The sequence below is a fragment of the Papaver somniferum genome, chromosome 7 (assembly GCF_003573695.1).
Source record: "Papaver somniferum cultivar HN1 chromosome 7, ASM357369v1, whole genome shotgun sequence".
Taxonomy (NCBI): Eukaryota; Viridiplantae; Streptophyta; class Magnoliopsida; order Ranunculales; family Papaveraceae; genus Papaver; species Papaver somniferum.
Window position 1 is genome coordinate 221,793,449 of NC_039364.1, and position 18,674 is coordinate 221,812,122.

An 18,674-nucleotide genomic window follows, 5' to 3' on the forward strand; every position below is an offset into this window, starting at 1 on the left:
AGGAAGGGGAGCTCGTGATGATACATCTAAGAAAAGAGAGATTTCCAGTGGGTACTTATAACAAAACCAAGATGAAGAAATATGGTCCTTTCAAGGTTTTAAAGAAGATCAATGATAATGCTTATGTTATTGATCTACCAAATGATTGGAATATCTCCAACACATTTAATGTTCAAGAGATTTTTACGTTTCATGGTGACAATGAACTTCTGGTTTGTTTGGACAACTCGAGGACGAGCTTTACTCTAGAAGGGGGGACTGATGCAGGGCATACTACAATTCCAGAAGATTCCGCTTAGAGGTTTGGCTTCCATGGTTTCCTAGTTTCAGTCTTTTTTATTTTTAGGATTCTTTTAGATTTCCTTTTAGTTTTCTGTTTCCTAGTTTAGTTATTCTTCAAGCCTATATAAAGGCTAATTAAGTCTTGTAAGAGCTATCTATTACTCAATCAAATTATTAAACACAAAACTTATCTTTCTCTTCTTGCTTGAATTCTCTTCTCTTCTTGCTTATAGCAATCTAGTATTGATTTTTTTACCTTGTTCACATTATTAATTAAAGGGATTAATTTAATGTCCACGTTTCATTATCATTATTATAAATGGGAGGATAATACCAACTACTTGAAAGAATTCCTTCAGTTGTGTGCTCAACACATTCTACGGCAAACGAAGATTGCTAGAAGGGAGTTAAGTAGATTCTAAGAAAGCCTTTTACGGGTAGTATCTTCTAATCTCCTTTGAATATCATATCAATTTCTTGTCTTTTGGATTGCTTCAGAAGAAAAAAACTAATTTTGGATGTTTGTAAAATGACTTCTACCATTGCATTTACATCAGTGGGAGGAGAGTCGTGCTGACCCGGAAAAAAAAAAAAGTGACGCGACAAGGGCCTAAATCTGGCGCGTTAGACCACTCGGCCAAACCGGCTCTTTGTGACAATTTTAACCTTTTTTAACTTTATTGAAATCTTTTTATCGGCTTGTCTCATTTAAAAGTCGATTGGTTTTGGATGCTCAATCTAAAATTGCTGACAGGTAAAGATATTTCGCAGTATTTCATTTCATAGCCGACCACCAAAATAGTCTTCCCAAATGATCTTCCCTAACACCAAAATAGTCTTCCTCATGTTTCATTTATGCTTCCCAAATATTAGTTACACCAGGGTGGGCAGGGGCGGAGACACATGGAAGGATGGGTGTGCAATTGCCCACCCATCTCAACCGACTCCCAAGCCCAATTATGATCATCTAAGCCAAATTTTTGGCATTTTAACATATTCGTACCCTTGAAATTCTCTATATAAAACAGAAATTTTCCGACCGACGTGACCAGCAGGAGTTTCTGGTTGATTTTAATCCCACCAAAATTTAATTTTGGTAATAATATCTGATATCAACTAATAAAATTCGAAGAAAATATTTACTGTCGCACAATATATTCTTTGGCCAATCACAAGAAACAAAAACAAAATTACCTAAAATAACTAGACCATAAATATCTTGCTGCCAAAAATATATTAAAAAATTATTCTAAGTATATTTAAGATTAAAAAGATGGAAATAAAATCATATCAAAATATGTATTGTTCATCATGATTTTATCAAAAAAAATCAAATAATAAGTTTTAAAGATATCAAATTTCCAATTACATTTATTAAAATTAAACTAATTTAATTACAATTACAATTTCAATCCAATTTTATTTAACCGAACACTAACTGTGATTTGATTATAGTTCTAAAAGATTAAAAAAACTTCGATATAATTTAACTCAATGATTAAAATTTATAATTTAAACTAGATTTGTGAATACTTACATGTAGATCGAACATTGCTTCCTTCTCCGCAAAACAAAATGATCGCTCATCCTGCCCAACATCCTTCCCAATCATCAAATATAAATTATTAAATAAAAAATTGTGATGAACAATACATGCTAAGCAAAAATTTGAGAATGGGAGAACATAAAACGTTACTAAAAAAAATACAATAGACAAAATGGATGAATTTCGATTTTAATTTTGGTTAAATCCATAATAAAAAAATTATATTCCTAAACGTGCAAGATATATTCAAATATTTTTGGAAAAATTAGTATTACAACTAAATATGACCATTTAAATTTATTATATTTCATTCCTCAAGAAAGAAAAAAGAAAAGAAAATAACATAGCTTGGACTTGAAAATATTCACTTGTTACTTGGTTGGTGTATATATAACAAAAAATAATGTAATTTAGGTAATTTCAGAATTAAAGAATATTAGTTAAGGTAATATTTATAAAATAGAAAAACAAATCTTTAAAAGGAGGACTATTTTTCCTTTTTACCAAATATACTGGCGTCTTAAATGATTAAATAAGAATATTTTCCGATTGTTCAAAGAATAATACAACAAGTAAGATATACACGCCGGAAATATAAAATTCTGCATTTATTAAGATCGACATTATTTTATGGAAATTGTGTTTCTCTATATAAGGCGTTAGAGCAAAAGCCAAACCCATTTGCTTCTTGCTTTAATTATTTTTTAAAATTTCGGGTTTTGTTGTCTGATATGCCTCTATTGTTTGTTTGCAGCTTTTAGGATAAAATGCCGTCGATTGCTTTTTTCTTTTTTCCCCAATGCGTGTTGCTTCTCTGGTAGTACGTTTGAAACTTTAGCAGTGGTTAGATTTCTCTTGATTTTTTGGTTTTTTTTTTTTGCTGCGCAGAATAATCTTCAATTTTTTATGCTTGAACCACCATTTGTAAGGTACTACTTATCCCAAGAACTCTTAATTGCAATCGATTTTGTTGGTGTTGTGTTTTGTATGGAGAAAATGAAACAAAACTTTCGCTTCAAGCTGGTCGGGTTCTAATCGCAAGATTTAAGGTATTGTTATTTCATCATGTTTGTTAAATAGTAGCCAATATTTATATTAAGATTTAAGGGAAAAAATAATAGCAACTGTTGTTATGTTCAGTACTCTTTCCACAATTTAATGTACTCTTTTTTAATTTCATCTCTTGGTGCTTGTGTTTTTTTCTGAATTTTAAGCTCAAACTGATATCCAAAGTGGGTTGATGCTTAGTTTTTCATAGTGAATCATTTTTGTAATTCGTTCATTGATGTAATACTTATGTTTTAGACTATATATACTGACATATACCAATTATTCTCTCATTTTGCATGTCCCTTTTTGTTATCACGGGTATTTTTTAACGTATGGTATATGAATTTGGAATCCCGAATGGTTCTATTATAATAGCCGGATCAAAGAATTCTTATTCTTATAACCACAAGTTTTGGCACAAGGACATTGAGAAAGGTGGGGTCAAACTGATTAACTTTCTTTGTTGTATTGTGATATCCCTCATATATTAGGCTTTCCTTTTGATTATTCATTCCTCTGCACTGATGGAACACAAAAGTGAAGTCATGCAGGGTCTTTGTAATTTTGTAATGTAATAGTGGATTTATTTTCTATGATCGTACTTATTCTTGGGATATCTTCAGCACCCACCTCTAATTCCCAGAGCTTTGGAAGCGGGTTGGAACAATACATACCATTCTTTATCTCTTGGGATGACATATTAGGGAAATAATGCAAGGAATGATGCAGAGGATCTAACATGGGTAGACAAAAAAAACTAAAACATGTTTTGTGCACCATAGTTGTACTAAATTATCAGACTAGAGTTCAAGAATATTTGGAAAATGAGACATCTGACATTGTTTTTAATCGAGTAAACTCAAGCATGAATGACAACCCAAAGTTACAAATGTTGTAAATTGTAAAGAAAGTTGATTGTGTTGCTCCAAAAATGCGTATACATGCAGCTAATAAAAGTTGTGCATTGTACTTTCTATGCGTGTAATAATACTTAAAGATAATTTCAAGTAAATGATGTTTGTGTGGATAATAAACTCAAATTATTATCCACTGTACAACCTTTACGAGTACACATATTAGAGTCACTCAATTCACAAGTTCATATTATTCAGTTCATGGGTGTATCCATATGTAAACTCACTTAATTATTTTTTTCTGAAGCATTTCGTTGTATAATAAGGTTCATTTATAATTTAGTATCACTCTTATGCTCTCTTAAAACACATTATAATTTGGGGATTCGTCTTATAGTTCCAAGATATACTCAATCGATCTTGATATAAGAATTCCGAGTACAATATAAATGATTGACGCGAACGCAATGTATTGACAAGTTTAAACCACATGTATCTTATAATTCATGCAAATTCACAGACTTAATTACAATTGATATATATATATATAGAATTTATGTACACGCTACATATGTACAACTCTGGATTTAATAATCTGCGTGTTACTAATACTCACACATAATAGAAGTCTAATTTCATACACGGTAAGCAAAGCAGCTAAAGCTTCCACCAAAAAAGAATATTTCCACTTCAACATGATTTTGCTCCACAAACATAAGTTAGTTCCTGTTAAGTCTTCTTAACTTTTGTGGTTCTTCTGAGTATAACTACCTAATAAACAACTACTAGGAAAAACAGTATGGTTATTTCAAAAAGTCATTATGAAAATCACAAGGAAACGTTTAAGGAGCAAATATATTAATGATGACAGGTTTCATGGTTTCGATTTTCAAAGATATATATAAGCATGACCTACAAAATGGAATACTATATCTCACTGTTCAAATACGTATTACCGTGAGTACCAAATATTACAAAAATATTCCATTTCATAATTTTAATTTTACCGAACTAGAGGATATACTTATCCACTATATAGTCACTCATAATACTATCTATATTTAATTTTTTCATGTTTCTTATTTGATTCTATTTTTACTATGCTATTTTAATTGTAAATTTTTCCTAAGTTCGATGATTTCCATGTGAAAATATGTTTAGATTTATGTACAGAGAAAAAAAACAAAAGAAAGTCATCAGGTTACAAAAGAAAATCCCTTATTGATATCTATTTTATCCTAATAAAATATTATTATAATAGCATGCATATCAAGATGAAGAAATTTACAAAATCAAGCAGTTGAATGGCATCTTTCTAAAAATATAATATATCATGATCTCGAATGACGATTCTACTAACGAAGTAAAGGCACATAATGACTGGGTAGATTAAAAAATTTACAAGTCTAAACAAGGATTAAAGCGACATAATTAGAGAACGATTAAAGCGACATAATTAAAATTTATAAATTTACCGCAAGTGTTTTAAAATGAATATTTGCAAGCCTGGAATTGCAAATTCATTTTTCAGCATTTTTGGTTGATGTATATTAATAATTTGTTCCTTGAATTGCCCTCATAGTCAAGCCTAGAACAGTAAGATTGAATCTGATGGCATAAATGAGGTAATTGGCATCTTTTTTCTATGGTGATCTTTGTTTCTTAACTTTATTCCTATGGTACTTATGATTTTATCAAACTAAAATATCAAATAATGCACAGTACATGGACCTGGTAATAACAAGTTCATTTTTATAACCATTTTTCGGTTTAATTAGTTTTGGATTTTATTGATCTAATTTAATCTAAATATTGAATTGTAGATAGATTTTTTTTGAAAATGTTGTTTCCGCCCAACATAAAGTGGGTTTTGAAGGAACAACGGAGTACAAGTGTAGAACCAATGTGCTACGGCTGAATTTTCATGCACACGTCATTCTTGCAGTTATGGTTACAGATGAATTGAGTGTTCATTTTGTACTTATGTTCGTCTCTCTATCCATTTTTGTGCTCATCATAATCAAAATATTTTGTTCCAATAAATGATATTTGTAGTCAATCAATTGTCTTAAGAGTTTAACGCAAGCAGACACTAATGCATGTACCAAGAGAATGGTGTTGTACTCCGAGTGCCATAAAATCTCTAAAAAAATATACAACAATGCCTATTCATATACATTCACTCGAGACCTGTATATGAAATACAAACTAAAATTGAACCCATACATCTGTTAATTTTCTGAGAAGAATACAAAACTATGCTCACTTCTGACCCAGTGGTTCAAATTCTCTATAAAAATAGTTTATCCGAGGGCTCTCACAAACTAGAACTTCTGGTTGATTCTGGCCCCGCCATTTTAAATTTTAGCTAATAAATTTGAAAAGAAATTTTTATCCCCACACTATATTATTTGGCCAATCACATTTTAGAAAATAGTTACCTAGAATTACTAAATCTCATAACATTATAAGAATAAATATAAAAAATATAACATTACAAAAAAATGATTAATAAAAATTAAAATATCTAATGTCCAAAAATAATAAATAAATAATTTTTCTTAATTAAGTGACCAAAAACATTAAATAAATAACAAAATTTTCAATATTTTCTAATAAAATCCCAAAATTAAAACACTATTTTTTTAATAGATAAAAAATGGAGGCCTTTAATTTGAAAACTCTAAGCAAGGAGAGTTTGTCGACGTAAACAACACTCTTAGTACAAGAAATTCAAGATAATGAAACTATGATTTACATTCAATACAATCCAAGAAAACAATCGTTTCTTAACAGGACAGAGAAGAATACTTTACATCCTAGAAAAAAGAGCACATGGAAGAATGATAAGATTCAAGATTGAGAAGGATGCTTTACGGCCAGCACAAAACGGATGTGGAAGAATGATAAGAATAAGTTTTTTTCATTGCACTACCTCCCTTGAAGGGTCGTGGTGGCTGTTTCTTGAAGGGCCGTGATGGTTGTATTTTCGGCTTTGGCCCATAGGCCACTCCAATGTCCATTCCTGACGGTTGTACATTAACAAGTCCATCTTTCTCTGCCATGAGGCCAGTGACTTATGTACCTATGTACGTTGTGTTCCTCTAAGCAGTAGTCACGTTTTTTTGTGTCTCCACGCGACTTTCTGGTCCTTTCATCTGAGAGATTTACTGGTGCTCAGCTATCCAAGGCATTTCTAATAGCATTGCTTGAAAAAGCATTTTTATGAAGCTTCTTAGCGAATGGAACACCGGAATTGAAATTGGTTGTTGAACCTAAATTGAATTGGATCTAAGATCCACCCTTTTGAAATTGAGAAAATTGGAATGAATATTAAAATATTAATTTTACAACTGAGAGATCAATCTCCCACTATGGTCGCCAAATTGTTTATCGGTAAAAACCGATTCTGCTGTTTTTGGTAATTTGGGGTGTCTTGAATGAGAAACGAGTTCAAACCCTAAACAAATACAATTCACGGGAATGCTTTTAGGTTCGAGAAATCAATCTGTAAGACTCTGTCCTAAACCAAGAAATGGTCGTTCCAGATTCAATTCGGTCATAAGGTGAAGGAGAAGGGTTGATCTTAGGGAGGGAAGCGGATAAGGTGTTTGAGATCAGAGTGTTGAACTAGGAAGGTGTGGATGTTTATGACTTGTGTATCAGAAAATGGTTTCTGTCTACGTTGATAAAAACAAATTGGTTTTCTGTATTTTGTTAAAATAGGTTGAAGAACCTATTTATACAAGTCATTTGAGCGCAACCCTGATCTCGTAAGAAGTGGAGAAAGTTAAGTGGTGGATTAATGGAGTTGTGTAAGAGGTGGTGAATATTGCGTGATCACACCTTCACCCACTACTCCATCATTGTTAATTATCCCTCTTTTCCTAACACGTTCTCGTAATGAGCATGTTGCACGCTGCACGCCGTAAACCGCCAGACCAATACCCCAGTAAGCATCCCCCAGTTTGTGATATGTTTGATGTCTCGAATGAGTGGGTCAAGTCGTAGGGCCCGTCGCTGAGAATAGCATGGTGCTATTAGGTGAAACAACTAAGTTTTTTATGACGCCAATAAAATATTGTATGTATTCGATGCATGTGAACCATCGCATTTAAGCAACTCAAACTAATCGATCTGTATGAAGCATCATTGTTTTTGAGATTGATTGAATAAGTTGCGAATAAGCGTCTTAAAAGTGGAAGCGTGATCGACCACGTTTAGGTGATCGTATGGTGGCTCTAGGGCCCACCATTACTTGGTCGATCGCCTCATGTAAAAGAGGGGCAGACGGTCTTCACAATGTTGCTTTCTTTGTTTTATAAAAATAGATCTATATCATCCAACCAGGCTGGCGAAGTTGGATGGTCGTGATCGTTTGCGGCAGTTCCAAACTGCCATTGACGCGACTTTAGGGTTTCGGGGGCCACGCGCCCAACCCTCTTTGGGAGTGCGTTTCGAGAAATTTGAGCATTAGTTTGCGTAGGCCGGTCAATCACGTGTAAAGGTGGGTCCGCAGTGATCACGTTGACATCTTCGGGGCCGATTAAGATTAAATCTAAGCCACTCAAATCAGCTGGTGAAGACGAGTGGTTGAGATCGATTTGCGGCAGTAATGTGTTGTTGCAAACTGTTTACAAGTTTGCGCGTTCACCCTACTTTGGGTGAACGATTTTATATATTCCAAGCTTGCTATGAGCAAGTCGATCGACCAACTATGGAGTTGGGTCGACGGTGAACACGTTAGCATCTTGTTGATTGTCTAAAATTGGATCTGGGTCGTCCAACTAGGCTGGCGAAGTTGAACGTCCGTGATTGATTTGCGACAGTTGTATATTGTCGTGACTCAAATTATGGTTTTGAACGAAGCGCGTTCGTTCGGGTTTGGGCAGCGGTTGAGCGCCCTAGATCGGTCTAGATTTCCTTTAGAGAGTAAATATGCATTCGATCATGCTACCTTTGATTAAAAGGTGTTGATACGAGATTCTCTTTTCCAAAGAATGATGTAGCCTATGCGGGTATTTTGTGCATATCTCTAACACCGACACTTTGGGAGATTCATGCTACTCTGCTGAGAGTGAACACTTATCGTCATGTCGTGTCAATTATGAGTGTTCGGCTGAGAACATAGCACGGAAAATACTAGGCGAATTATGCATTAATTATTAATGCAACACTTTGAAATTTATAGGGTATCTGGGATTGATGCACCATCCTGATAAACTTCATAAATACATTAAATTTCTCAATACATATATAGGTAAAGAGGTCTGAACACTCATTACTTTCAAATGGCTTTTGTTCCTTTGCAGGATGACAGCGCACTAAATATTGGATTTTACAATTTTTTCCATGAACTAAAATCCACCATCAATAGCAGCGTATTGGCCTAGGACAATGCTACTTTTTCTACGCAGCAGAAACTTTGGGTGAAGCTTCATTTCAGGCCATGGCACATCTCTGATCATGCACCATGCTAAAATCACGGGAAGAGAAACTCTGACTTGGTTTGATTCACAACTCCGAAGAGAGTTATAAGCGATTTCGAGAAACTATCAAAAACCTTCTTGGAAATGTGTGTTAGACCAAGTACGAACAAGTTGTTATCCGTGGAGAAAAACATAAATAATCTCTAAGATTATTGACAGGAATTTTTCCCTTGCGAGAAAACATAAAGAATCTCTAAGATTATTGACAGGCGGGTTCCAAAATGCTTTTGAAAAGGAGAGGGTATCAAGTACACCACCAACTTTTTCGTTCGCAAACATGTATGGATAAATTTTTTACAATTAGTAAGTATAAATCAACAATAAAGATCCTTATCTATACGTGATTTGTAAACAGGTTTACTTGGACGATCTCAAAATTAATATCCAAGAATCAACTTAGTATATACTCGAATTAAACACAAAGCGAACTCCAACAAGAACAAGTCTTGTAATATATTTCAAGACACAAATTCATAACAGCGAGTCATGTATTTCCATGCAGTTCGAGCTTAAATATTGTCTAGCTTGTTTAAAATATTACTTGATGTATTTTCATCATAAAGATAAGCAATAAAATACGAAAAGAAATAAAAGAAGACACCAAAAATTTTGTTAATGAGGAAAACCGTAATGTGAAGAAAATCCACACGATACCTAGTCCAGTTTTGAATACCGGACTGTATTAAGTCGTTATAAACACTAGCGTACTATCAGACTTCGTACTGGAATTCCAGTTGAAACCGAATTGACCCTCCGAGAAATTCATATTTCGTCATGATCTTTGCTTCTCTTGGATCTCGTAATACCCTATACACTTGATTCCCCAAGCCGATGTCCTTTACAACCCTAGAAAGTACTTCAACCTAAATGAAAACTTTAACTAATTTATCTCTAACAGATTGCCTATTGATTTCCTTCTAAAAATATACAATCAAGGTAATGTAAATTTATTTGGTATTAGGGATCTTCGACGTAAAGAAGATATCAAGCAAACCTCAACAATTAAGATAACATACTCTCTACAAAAGGTTATAGAGATGCCTAATTAACTCTACCTCACAAGATCAATCAAATCGATATGATACTTGTGAGTTATAAATTCTAGGACGAAGAAACTTTGTAATTTCTATCAAACTTATTCCATGATTGATAATTCTTGAATAGCCATACAACAGAAGAGATGAACCTTAAAATAGACAAGAATTATGGTTATCTGGATAAGATTCTGGATGTCAAGAACTATCTGGTAAAAGATAGTTGATCAGGCTTCATGATTCCCTTAGTCAAGACTTTAAAATCATAGCCTAATACTGTTTCACGAAGAAACCTAGGTCATTATAGGATGACTCTAACCGCAACTAAGTTCGGGAGGTTCCGGGATTGAGATTCTCGTTTGCAGAGAGTTCTCTATTTACAATGAAGAACAAACAAGGCTAGGTAGCTTAGAATCAAAGCTAAGTTCGTGAACTAGTTTCCATGTTAACGAATTACTTTGGCACCAATAAAGCTTAACTTTTCCATATAGATTGATCATGCGAGCATGAGAAAAGTTTTCCTTGAATTACAAAGAAGAATTAATCTGCAACCGTTTGTTTGTCGAAATAAACTATGTGCACCAAGTGGTTAGCCCAAGAATAATAATGGTGGATTATTCTTAAATTTTCCAGCATGAGTGGAGTTCCATAACTCTGAAAACAATTCGTGAACTACACGAAATAGTTTATGAACAATTTGTCATCTCGGAGTTCGTGAACCTTTCATAATTATAAGTAATTGATGTCAAGTTGTCGTGAACCTTTCCTAATTGATGTCAAGTTGTAATCAATTAATTTACCATTTGTGAATAATTTGTCGTCTCGGAGTTTGTGAACTTTCGTAATTTTATTTTAAGTCCCTTTAAAATGACAAAGTAGTTCACATTCCAATTGTGGAAGTTGGATTCACCGGGCCTGCATATTGGCCTGCAACGTTGGAACTAGCGCAAGGGTGTCCTAGTAAATTGCCCAATTCTTTTTATCTTATAAATCAACCTTTGGAATGTTCGACTCAGCGGGAGAGTTGAGCATCCACGCTACTCCACCACTAAATTAATGATGGATTTAGACTAAGTTCTATGGAAAAGATATTTAGTTGTTAGATTGGCCACCCATGTCAGATTGGTCAACCTTCTAAGTCATATGGGTTAGATATCTAATTGTTAGATTGGTCATTCACGTCATCTGTGAGCGCCGGATCATTCGACGTTTTTCTTAGCGCCGAACGGTTCGGCGTTTTGGTTACTTTTTTAGCGCCGAACGGTTCGGCGCTTAAATCTTACCCGTTAGATTTTTGTGATTTTTCTGAGCGCGAACCATTCAGCGTTTGTGTTACTTTTTGAGCGCCGAATCATTCAGCGTTTCAATATCGCTGATAGTGCGACTGCGAGCAAATGCTAGGAGAGAGAAGTAGCAAGAAATAGTGTTAATTTTTTCCCCACACTTTTTTCATGATTTGCAACACTTTTTGGCCAATCTAGCAGTCAAATCTCTCCTATAGGACTTAGTCTAAGCTAAATTGATAAACTCACCTCTCATTCGTGTTGAAATGGGCAGATCCATAAAATTTTCCCGTTACGGGCGCGGGTTTAAATAAATGACCACCCGTAAAGAATATCAATCCGCAGATTTTGACCCGTATAACCCGTAACAAGCCAGCCCACCCGCCCGTTTGCCAGCTCTAGGTCAGATGCCCCAAACTTGCCGAAGTCGTTTATTGCATGAGACCTAGCATTAGTAAGAACTCTCCATTAGTCAGGTTAGCTTAGACTCTTAGGGTTTTGCAAGATGACCAACCAGTGCCGTCTCTGCCTCTCTCTGTCTCTGTAGATCTACGACTCTGAAACTGAAATTCTCTTTTCAAAATGATATTAGAAGAGATAAATGAGATGATGATTTTCACTTATGAGAATCCTTCACAGATGCGCAACACGCAATTAAATCAATTTTGTCACAATGATTTTTTCTCTCACAAGTGTTTCCTTTCTTTCAACTCCATGAGTTGATGATTTGATGGTGCAATCAATCCATGGGGTCTTCATATTTTTTGTTGTGGATGGATGAAAAAGCCTAGGTGCAATTTTGCGATATTTTGGTTACTTCCTGTTCGAGATCCGTGGTAAAATGGGAATGAACTACGATATCCTGAATTTCAAGAATTCCTGTATGTTCCATTGTGGTTGCAAAATAAAATCAATTTAGACCAATTTAGCTAATACTGGATATAAATGTAGAATTCCAATTTTTCTGTATGCTGCAGTTATAACATATCTCAATGTTCAATTTGTCAGTTTCTGAAATATTACAGCGACCTATATATCAACTCCGGGCGAACCTTAAAATGTTATTGGAGCAGTTAATGGCTTGAACCTTGAAACCTTAAGATGTTTAGTGTACTAATAATAGCCGTTTGTTCCGCCTTTAGTTAACGGCATTTTTCCTCTCAGAATTAAGTAGTGTCCTATCCGGATCTTATAGATAAGTTGGTGAGCATCCATTAAAACTCCACCTCCGAAGTTATAGATGGATTTAGCAAGTAGATTAGTACAGACTATATATAGACGGATCAGGGCCATGGAAATGCCACAACTTAAATTTTTTTTGTTGAAATGGGTAAATCTGTAAGCAAAAGATTATAACGATATTATATCTATTAATGAGAATTAATGCATCTAGTTCTAGCTCGTCAGGTGAAAAATTTGTAACTTTGAAATTTTTTGCAACCTATGTAGACGAGCACGCTATAGCCTATTTGCAGGCAAAAGATCCGATTGTTGTGAAACAGCTCGGCAGGTGTCTATTTCGATGGGAAAAGTCCAATAATAATGACAAGGAGGAGGTCTTTGACCGCCTTATCTTCTAAATTTAGCCATATTCCATTATCTCGGGCAACTAAGACCCGTTTTGCCGTTTTAAAAGTTTTGTTTTGCTAATAACTTCTTCGTCAAGAGTCCTTTTGAGTCACCGTTTGTGGCCGGTAGTTTCTTTTGACAAGTACTTTCATTATTAAGAAAAATCAAAAAAATTTCCAAAAATAATATTATATGATCTATACAAATATCTATAATGTATTGAGAACAAAAACACGATGAGTTTCTAAAAATATTTGGATTTTGTGTATACATATATATCAAACTAAAGAAACTATCCCCTTTTAAATCTCTGAAAGCTATCCCCCAATTATCTCCTACCATTTTAGTAATTATAAAAAAGCGATACCTTAAATTGAGTATCGATACAAGTACATCGTCAATGTTGAAGTATCCATGCTTTGAGAATCTGAATAAATTTTTGTTTCTAAAGTATGCAAATTTGAAGAAAATAAATAAATCCCACTCGACACAAGGAATTATGTTTACTATGTTTCTCGTTTCATCTTTTAGGATTTTCCATTCTTACCTTCCTAATTCTATCTAATTTTAATAACTCACAAATATTAAGTGAAAATTATTATTGGAAATCCATATATCGTTGAAATTGAGTGTTTGAGTAAAATAAGTTTTTATGAAAGAATTATACACTTAAATCGGCATGGCAAAAAGGAAGAGTCTTGAGTTAACTCAATCTATTTTTTTAGACACTGATAATGACCATATTATTATGCTTTTGCACAGGATAATGCACTAGTTAGTTGGTAAAATGAGACATTTGTTCCAAATATTTTGCCCATGTTACGTCAAGGATTGCCATTGTCTTTTCCCAACAATCCTGACCGGTCTGAATAATTTAAGGCAACATGTAACATCTTTTGGCTAGGAAAAGTCTTTATCGCAAGAAGTTGTGTCAAAGTGTATATATTCGATTAAGTGATACCTTAAATTGAGTATCCGATAAAAGTACATTGTCAATATTGAAGTATCCGTGCTTTGAGAATCTTCATAAATTTTTGTTTCTAAACTATGCAAATTTGAAGAAAATAAATAAATCCCACTCGACACAAGGAATTATGTTTACTATGTTTCTCGTTTCATCTTTTAGGATTTTCCATTCTTACCTATCTAATTCCATCTCAATTTTAACGACTCACAAATATTAAGTGAAAATTATTGGAAATGGCGCATATCGTTGAATTGAGTGTTTGAGTAAAAATGCTTTTATGGAAGATGTATACATTTAAATCGACCATGGCTAAAATGAAGAGTCTAGAATTAACTCAATCTAATTTTTCAGACACCGATACAAATGACCACATTATTATGCTTTTTTCAGACACTGATAAAAATGACCATATTATTATGCTTTTACACAGTATGAACTAGTTAGTTGGAAAGAATGAGACATTTGTTCCAAAAAATTTCTGCCATGTTACGTCAAGGATTGCCTTTGTCTATTCCCAACATCCTGACCGGTCTGAATAATTTCACGGCAACATGTAAAATCCTTTTGGCTAGGCAAAGTCTTTGTCATAAGTTTTGTGAAAGTGTATGTACTCGATTGAGAAATTCTACATTGTTCAGGCCATGTAGGTGCTTGTGTAGGGGAGTTTCCGCTGATCATTGGTGCTTGTGACGGAGAGCCTGTGAGACTGGCACACTTTTCCAGGTAATTTCCGCTCATGAATGAAGGTTAGAAAAATAAGGAATATTTAGATCTTCAATAACCTCCATTACCTATTCCCAGCAATACTTCGTAGTTTGTACAATTTTTTTGCAACATATACATCCTTTTTGGTTGGAAAGGCCTTGAGAAAACAAGATTTCCCACAAACTCTCCAAATGGTCCGGAAATTTTAATGTTCTGGCCATGGACTAACCCAAGGTGCTTCATCTGGAGAACTATCAATATCCCTCGCGCCACTTGCACAAATAAAAACTGACGCACAAACAACCATGGAAAGAGCAACAACAAATCTAACATTCTCAAGCTTCCCATATCTTAACTTCTTTCTTGTTCTTCAATTCTTTTCTTCTTATTTTATTTTGAATGCCTAAACTGTTTGATATAAAAATGGATTGTGTTGTTCCTATTTATACATAAACTCGTGTAGATAAAAAGAAAGGTAATAGTTTAAAACTGTTTCTTTTAATTAATCTTAATTGCTTATAACGTTTTTGATGTGTATGTTTTCTGTTGAGCATCTTTTTTTACCTGAACTTAATTATCAATGTTTCAAAACCAAAAACATTGAATTCTATTAAAAGAATACTTAAGCTCATTGAATTAGAACAAATTAAATACTTTGGGTTATTCAAGTCACAAGGCAGGCTCACTCTTATAGTTTACTCATGCATATATATGCGTAATTTTTTGTTGCTCCTTCATAGGTGTTGTTGACCACTCTTTTGCGGATGCCAGTTATACCCTGTGAAGCGTGATAGACGCATTTATGTGTCTATTTTCATCTCTATTGTGTATATTTTTAGTACCCAGTTTTGTACTTATTTTGGTATTTTATCTCTTCGTAGGTGTTTTTGGAGAAATAAGCTTTTGCGGCGAAATTGGCTCGAATAGTTGTTAAAGGCACCTGGGAGGACATTTGCTATTTGGACTCTCGCTTTGGATAAGGGGTAACCCATTTCTAGGCATGTGCTAAAGGGACACCGAGACTGGATAGGGGGAGGTCACTTTCTTCACGTTTCAAATTAGAAATTTTGGCGGGAAACCATGTGCAGCGCCTGGCAAATTTTGGACTCGATATTGGAGCTGTTTTATGGAGATTTAATTGCTAAACTCGAGTGGGATGGACTCTCATGGTAGACAGGGTTAATACATGTGTTTGGATCGATCAAATTGGGCTGGAATGGCCGGAAATAGGAAACAGAGCAAATAAGGAAACACGGTCCGTGTCAAGCTTGTATTAGGAAATTCAGAGAGACTAAAGACCTAAAACTCTTTCCAAAAATACATATATATCTAAGGAATAGTTTGATATAAGTGGGAATACTCAGAAACGCGTGAAACGAATTAGGGAAGAGATTATTGTCGTGAATGCCAATGAAGGAAAGAAGAGATTTCGAAACGGTTTGGGAAAGATTTAATCATACTGTGGTGTATAAATAGGTTTCTTTGGGTCCCTAGAAGAGGTACGAAGAGTTTGGGGTCGATAGGAGAGCTCAGGAGGCGTGAATTAAGAGATTTCAGAACATTGTTGCTGCTGCTGCTGCCATTGAAGAGCACGAAGAACAGACTCCCACAGACAGTCGTTCTTCAACAGCTACAAGGACAGGCGTTGTACGATATTAAAACAACAGCAACAGAAGCACTTCCTTTTTGTCTTTCTTTTCTGGACGCCTTCTGTTGGTCGCAGATTCACTGATTTTATTCTTTTCACTCTTTTAATCAACTTTTGGGCTATAAACATGTATTTTGAGAAGTGATTATATGAGGATCTAAACCCCTTAGCCGAGGCAACGGAGGAGCCATTGTTCCATGAAAAGTGGTATAATTCTATTTTAATTATTTATTGCAATTATTTTACTTGATTATTTGCATAGAACTATTATAGAAAATTGATTTTTATTGAGTAGTTGTGAATCGTTTTGATGGAGCATACTTGGTTTTAAAACTTTTGATGTTTCATGCTTTGTGATTACAACTATTACTTCAAAAATCTATTAGAGGAAAAATATTAGAATCACTTTAAAAGAAAAAATTGCATGAATATTGATTAGAATTTATCACTTAATTGGTTAATGGTGGAATCCAAGGTCTCGGTGTTTGCTTATTTTTTTTGAAACAAATCTACTTAATTTTTGAAAATCCTTCACAAATTCGAGAGAACGACATCTTACTTACCACAATCTACAATCACATCAAAGCACCGACAAGATCTCAGAAATAGGGATATGGTTGTATACATATAACGATTAAAAATATTGTACATAATTGTATTCAATTTAATAAAAAAATACCTAAGATGAAATATAAAATAAATAATATTCATAATATTATTTGGAACACGAAAAATAAATAAAAAAGTCCAATTCCATGAACACTACTAAAATAGAACGATATTATATCTATTAATGAGAATTAATGCAACTAGTTCTAGATCGTCAATTGAAAAATTTGTAACTCTGAATTTTTTTTTGCAACCTGATGCAGACGAGCACGCCATAGCCTATTTGCAGGCAAAGGACCTGACTGTTATGAAATAGCCGGCGGGAGTTTATTTTGATGGGAATAAGCCCAATAATCATGACAAGGAGGTCTTTGACCGCCTTGGTCTTCTTAATTTAGCCATATTCCATTATCTCGGGCATCTATGACCCGTTTTTTACGTTTTAGGAAAGTTTTGTTTTGCTAATAACTTTTTCGTCAGGAGTCCTTTTGAGTCGCCTTTTGTGGCTCGTAGTTTCTTTTGATAAGTACTTTCATTAGTTAGGAAAATCTAAATTTTTCCAAAAATTGCAAATTTCGAGTTGGTTATAGTATTATATGATCTATACAAATATCTATATTGTATTGATAACAAAAACATGACGAGTTTTTAAAAGTATTTGAATTTTATGTATAGATATATATCAAACTGAAGAAAGTGTCACCTCTTGAAATCTCTGAAAGCTATCCCCAAATTATCTCATACCATTTTAGTAATTATAAAAAAGCGATAACTTAAATAGAGTATCCGATACAAGTACATCATCCATGTTGAAGTATTCGTGCTTTGAGAATCTTCATAAAATTTTGTTTCTAAAGCATGCAAATTTGAAGAAAATAAATAAATCCCACTCGACACAAGGAATTATGTTACTATTTCTCGTTTCATCTTTGAGGATTTTCCATTCTTACCCAACTTCCTATTTCTGTCATATTTAACGACTCACATATCTTAAGTGAAAAGTGTTACTGAAAATGCACGTATCGTTGAAATTGAGTGTTTGAGTAAAATAAGTTTTTATGGAAGATGTATACATTTAAATGACCATTGATAAAATGAAGAGTCTTGAATTAACTCAATCAAATTTTTTCAGACACTGATACAAATGACCATATTATTATGCTTTTACACAGTATAATGCCCTAGTTAGTTGGTAAAATGAGACATTTGTTCCAAATATTTTCTGCCCATGGATCGTCAAGGATTGCCATTGTCTTTTCCTAACAATCCTGACCGGTTAGAATAATTTCACTGCAACCTGTAACATCCTTTTGGTTAGGCAAAGTCTTTGTCACAAGAAGTTGTGTCAAAGTGTATATACTCGATTGAGAAATTCTACATTGTTCAGACCATGTAGGTGCTTGTGTAGGGGAGTTTCCGCTGATAATTGGTGCTTGTGACGGATAGCCTGTGAGACCGACACACCTGTCCCAAGTAATTTCCACCCATGGATGAAGGTTAGCAAAAGCAGGAATATTTAGACCTTCAACAACCTCCATTAACTTTTCCCAGCAATACTTCGTAGTTTGTACAATTTCTTTGCAACACACTACATCCTTTTTGGTTGGAAAGGCCTTTGAGACAACAAGATTTCCCACA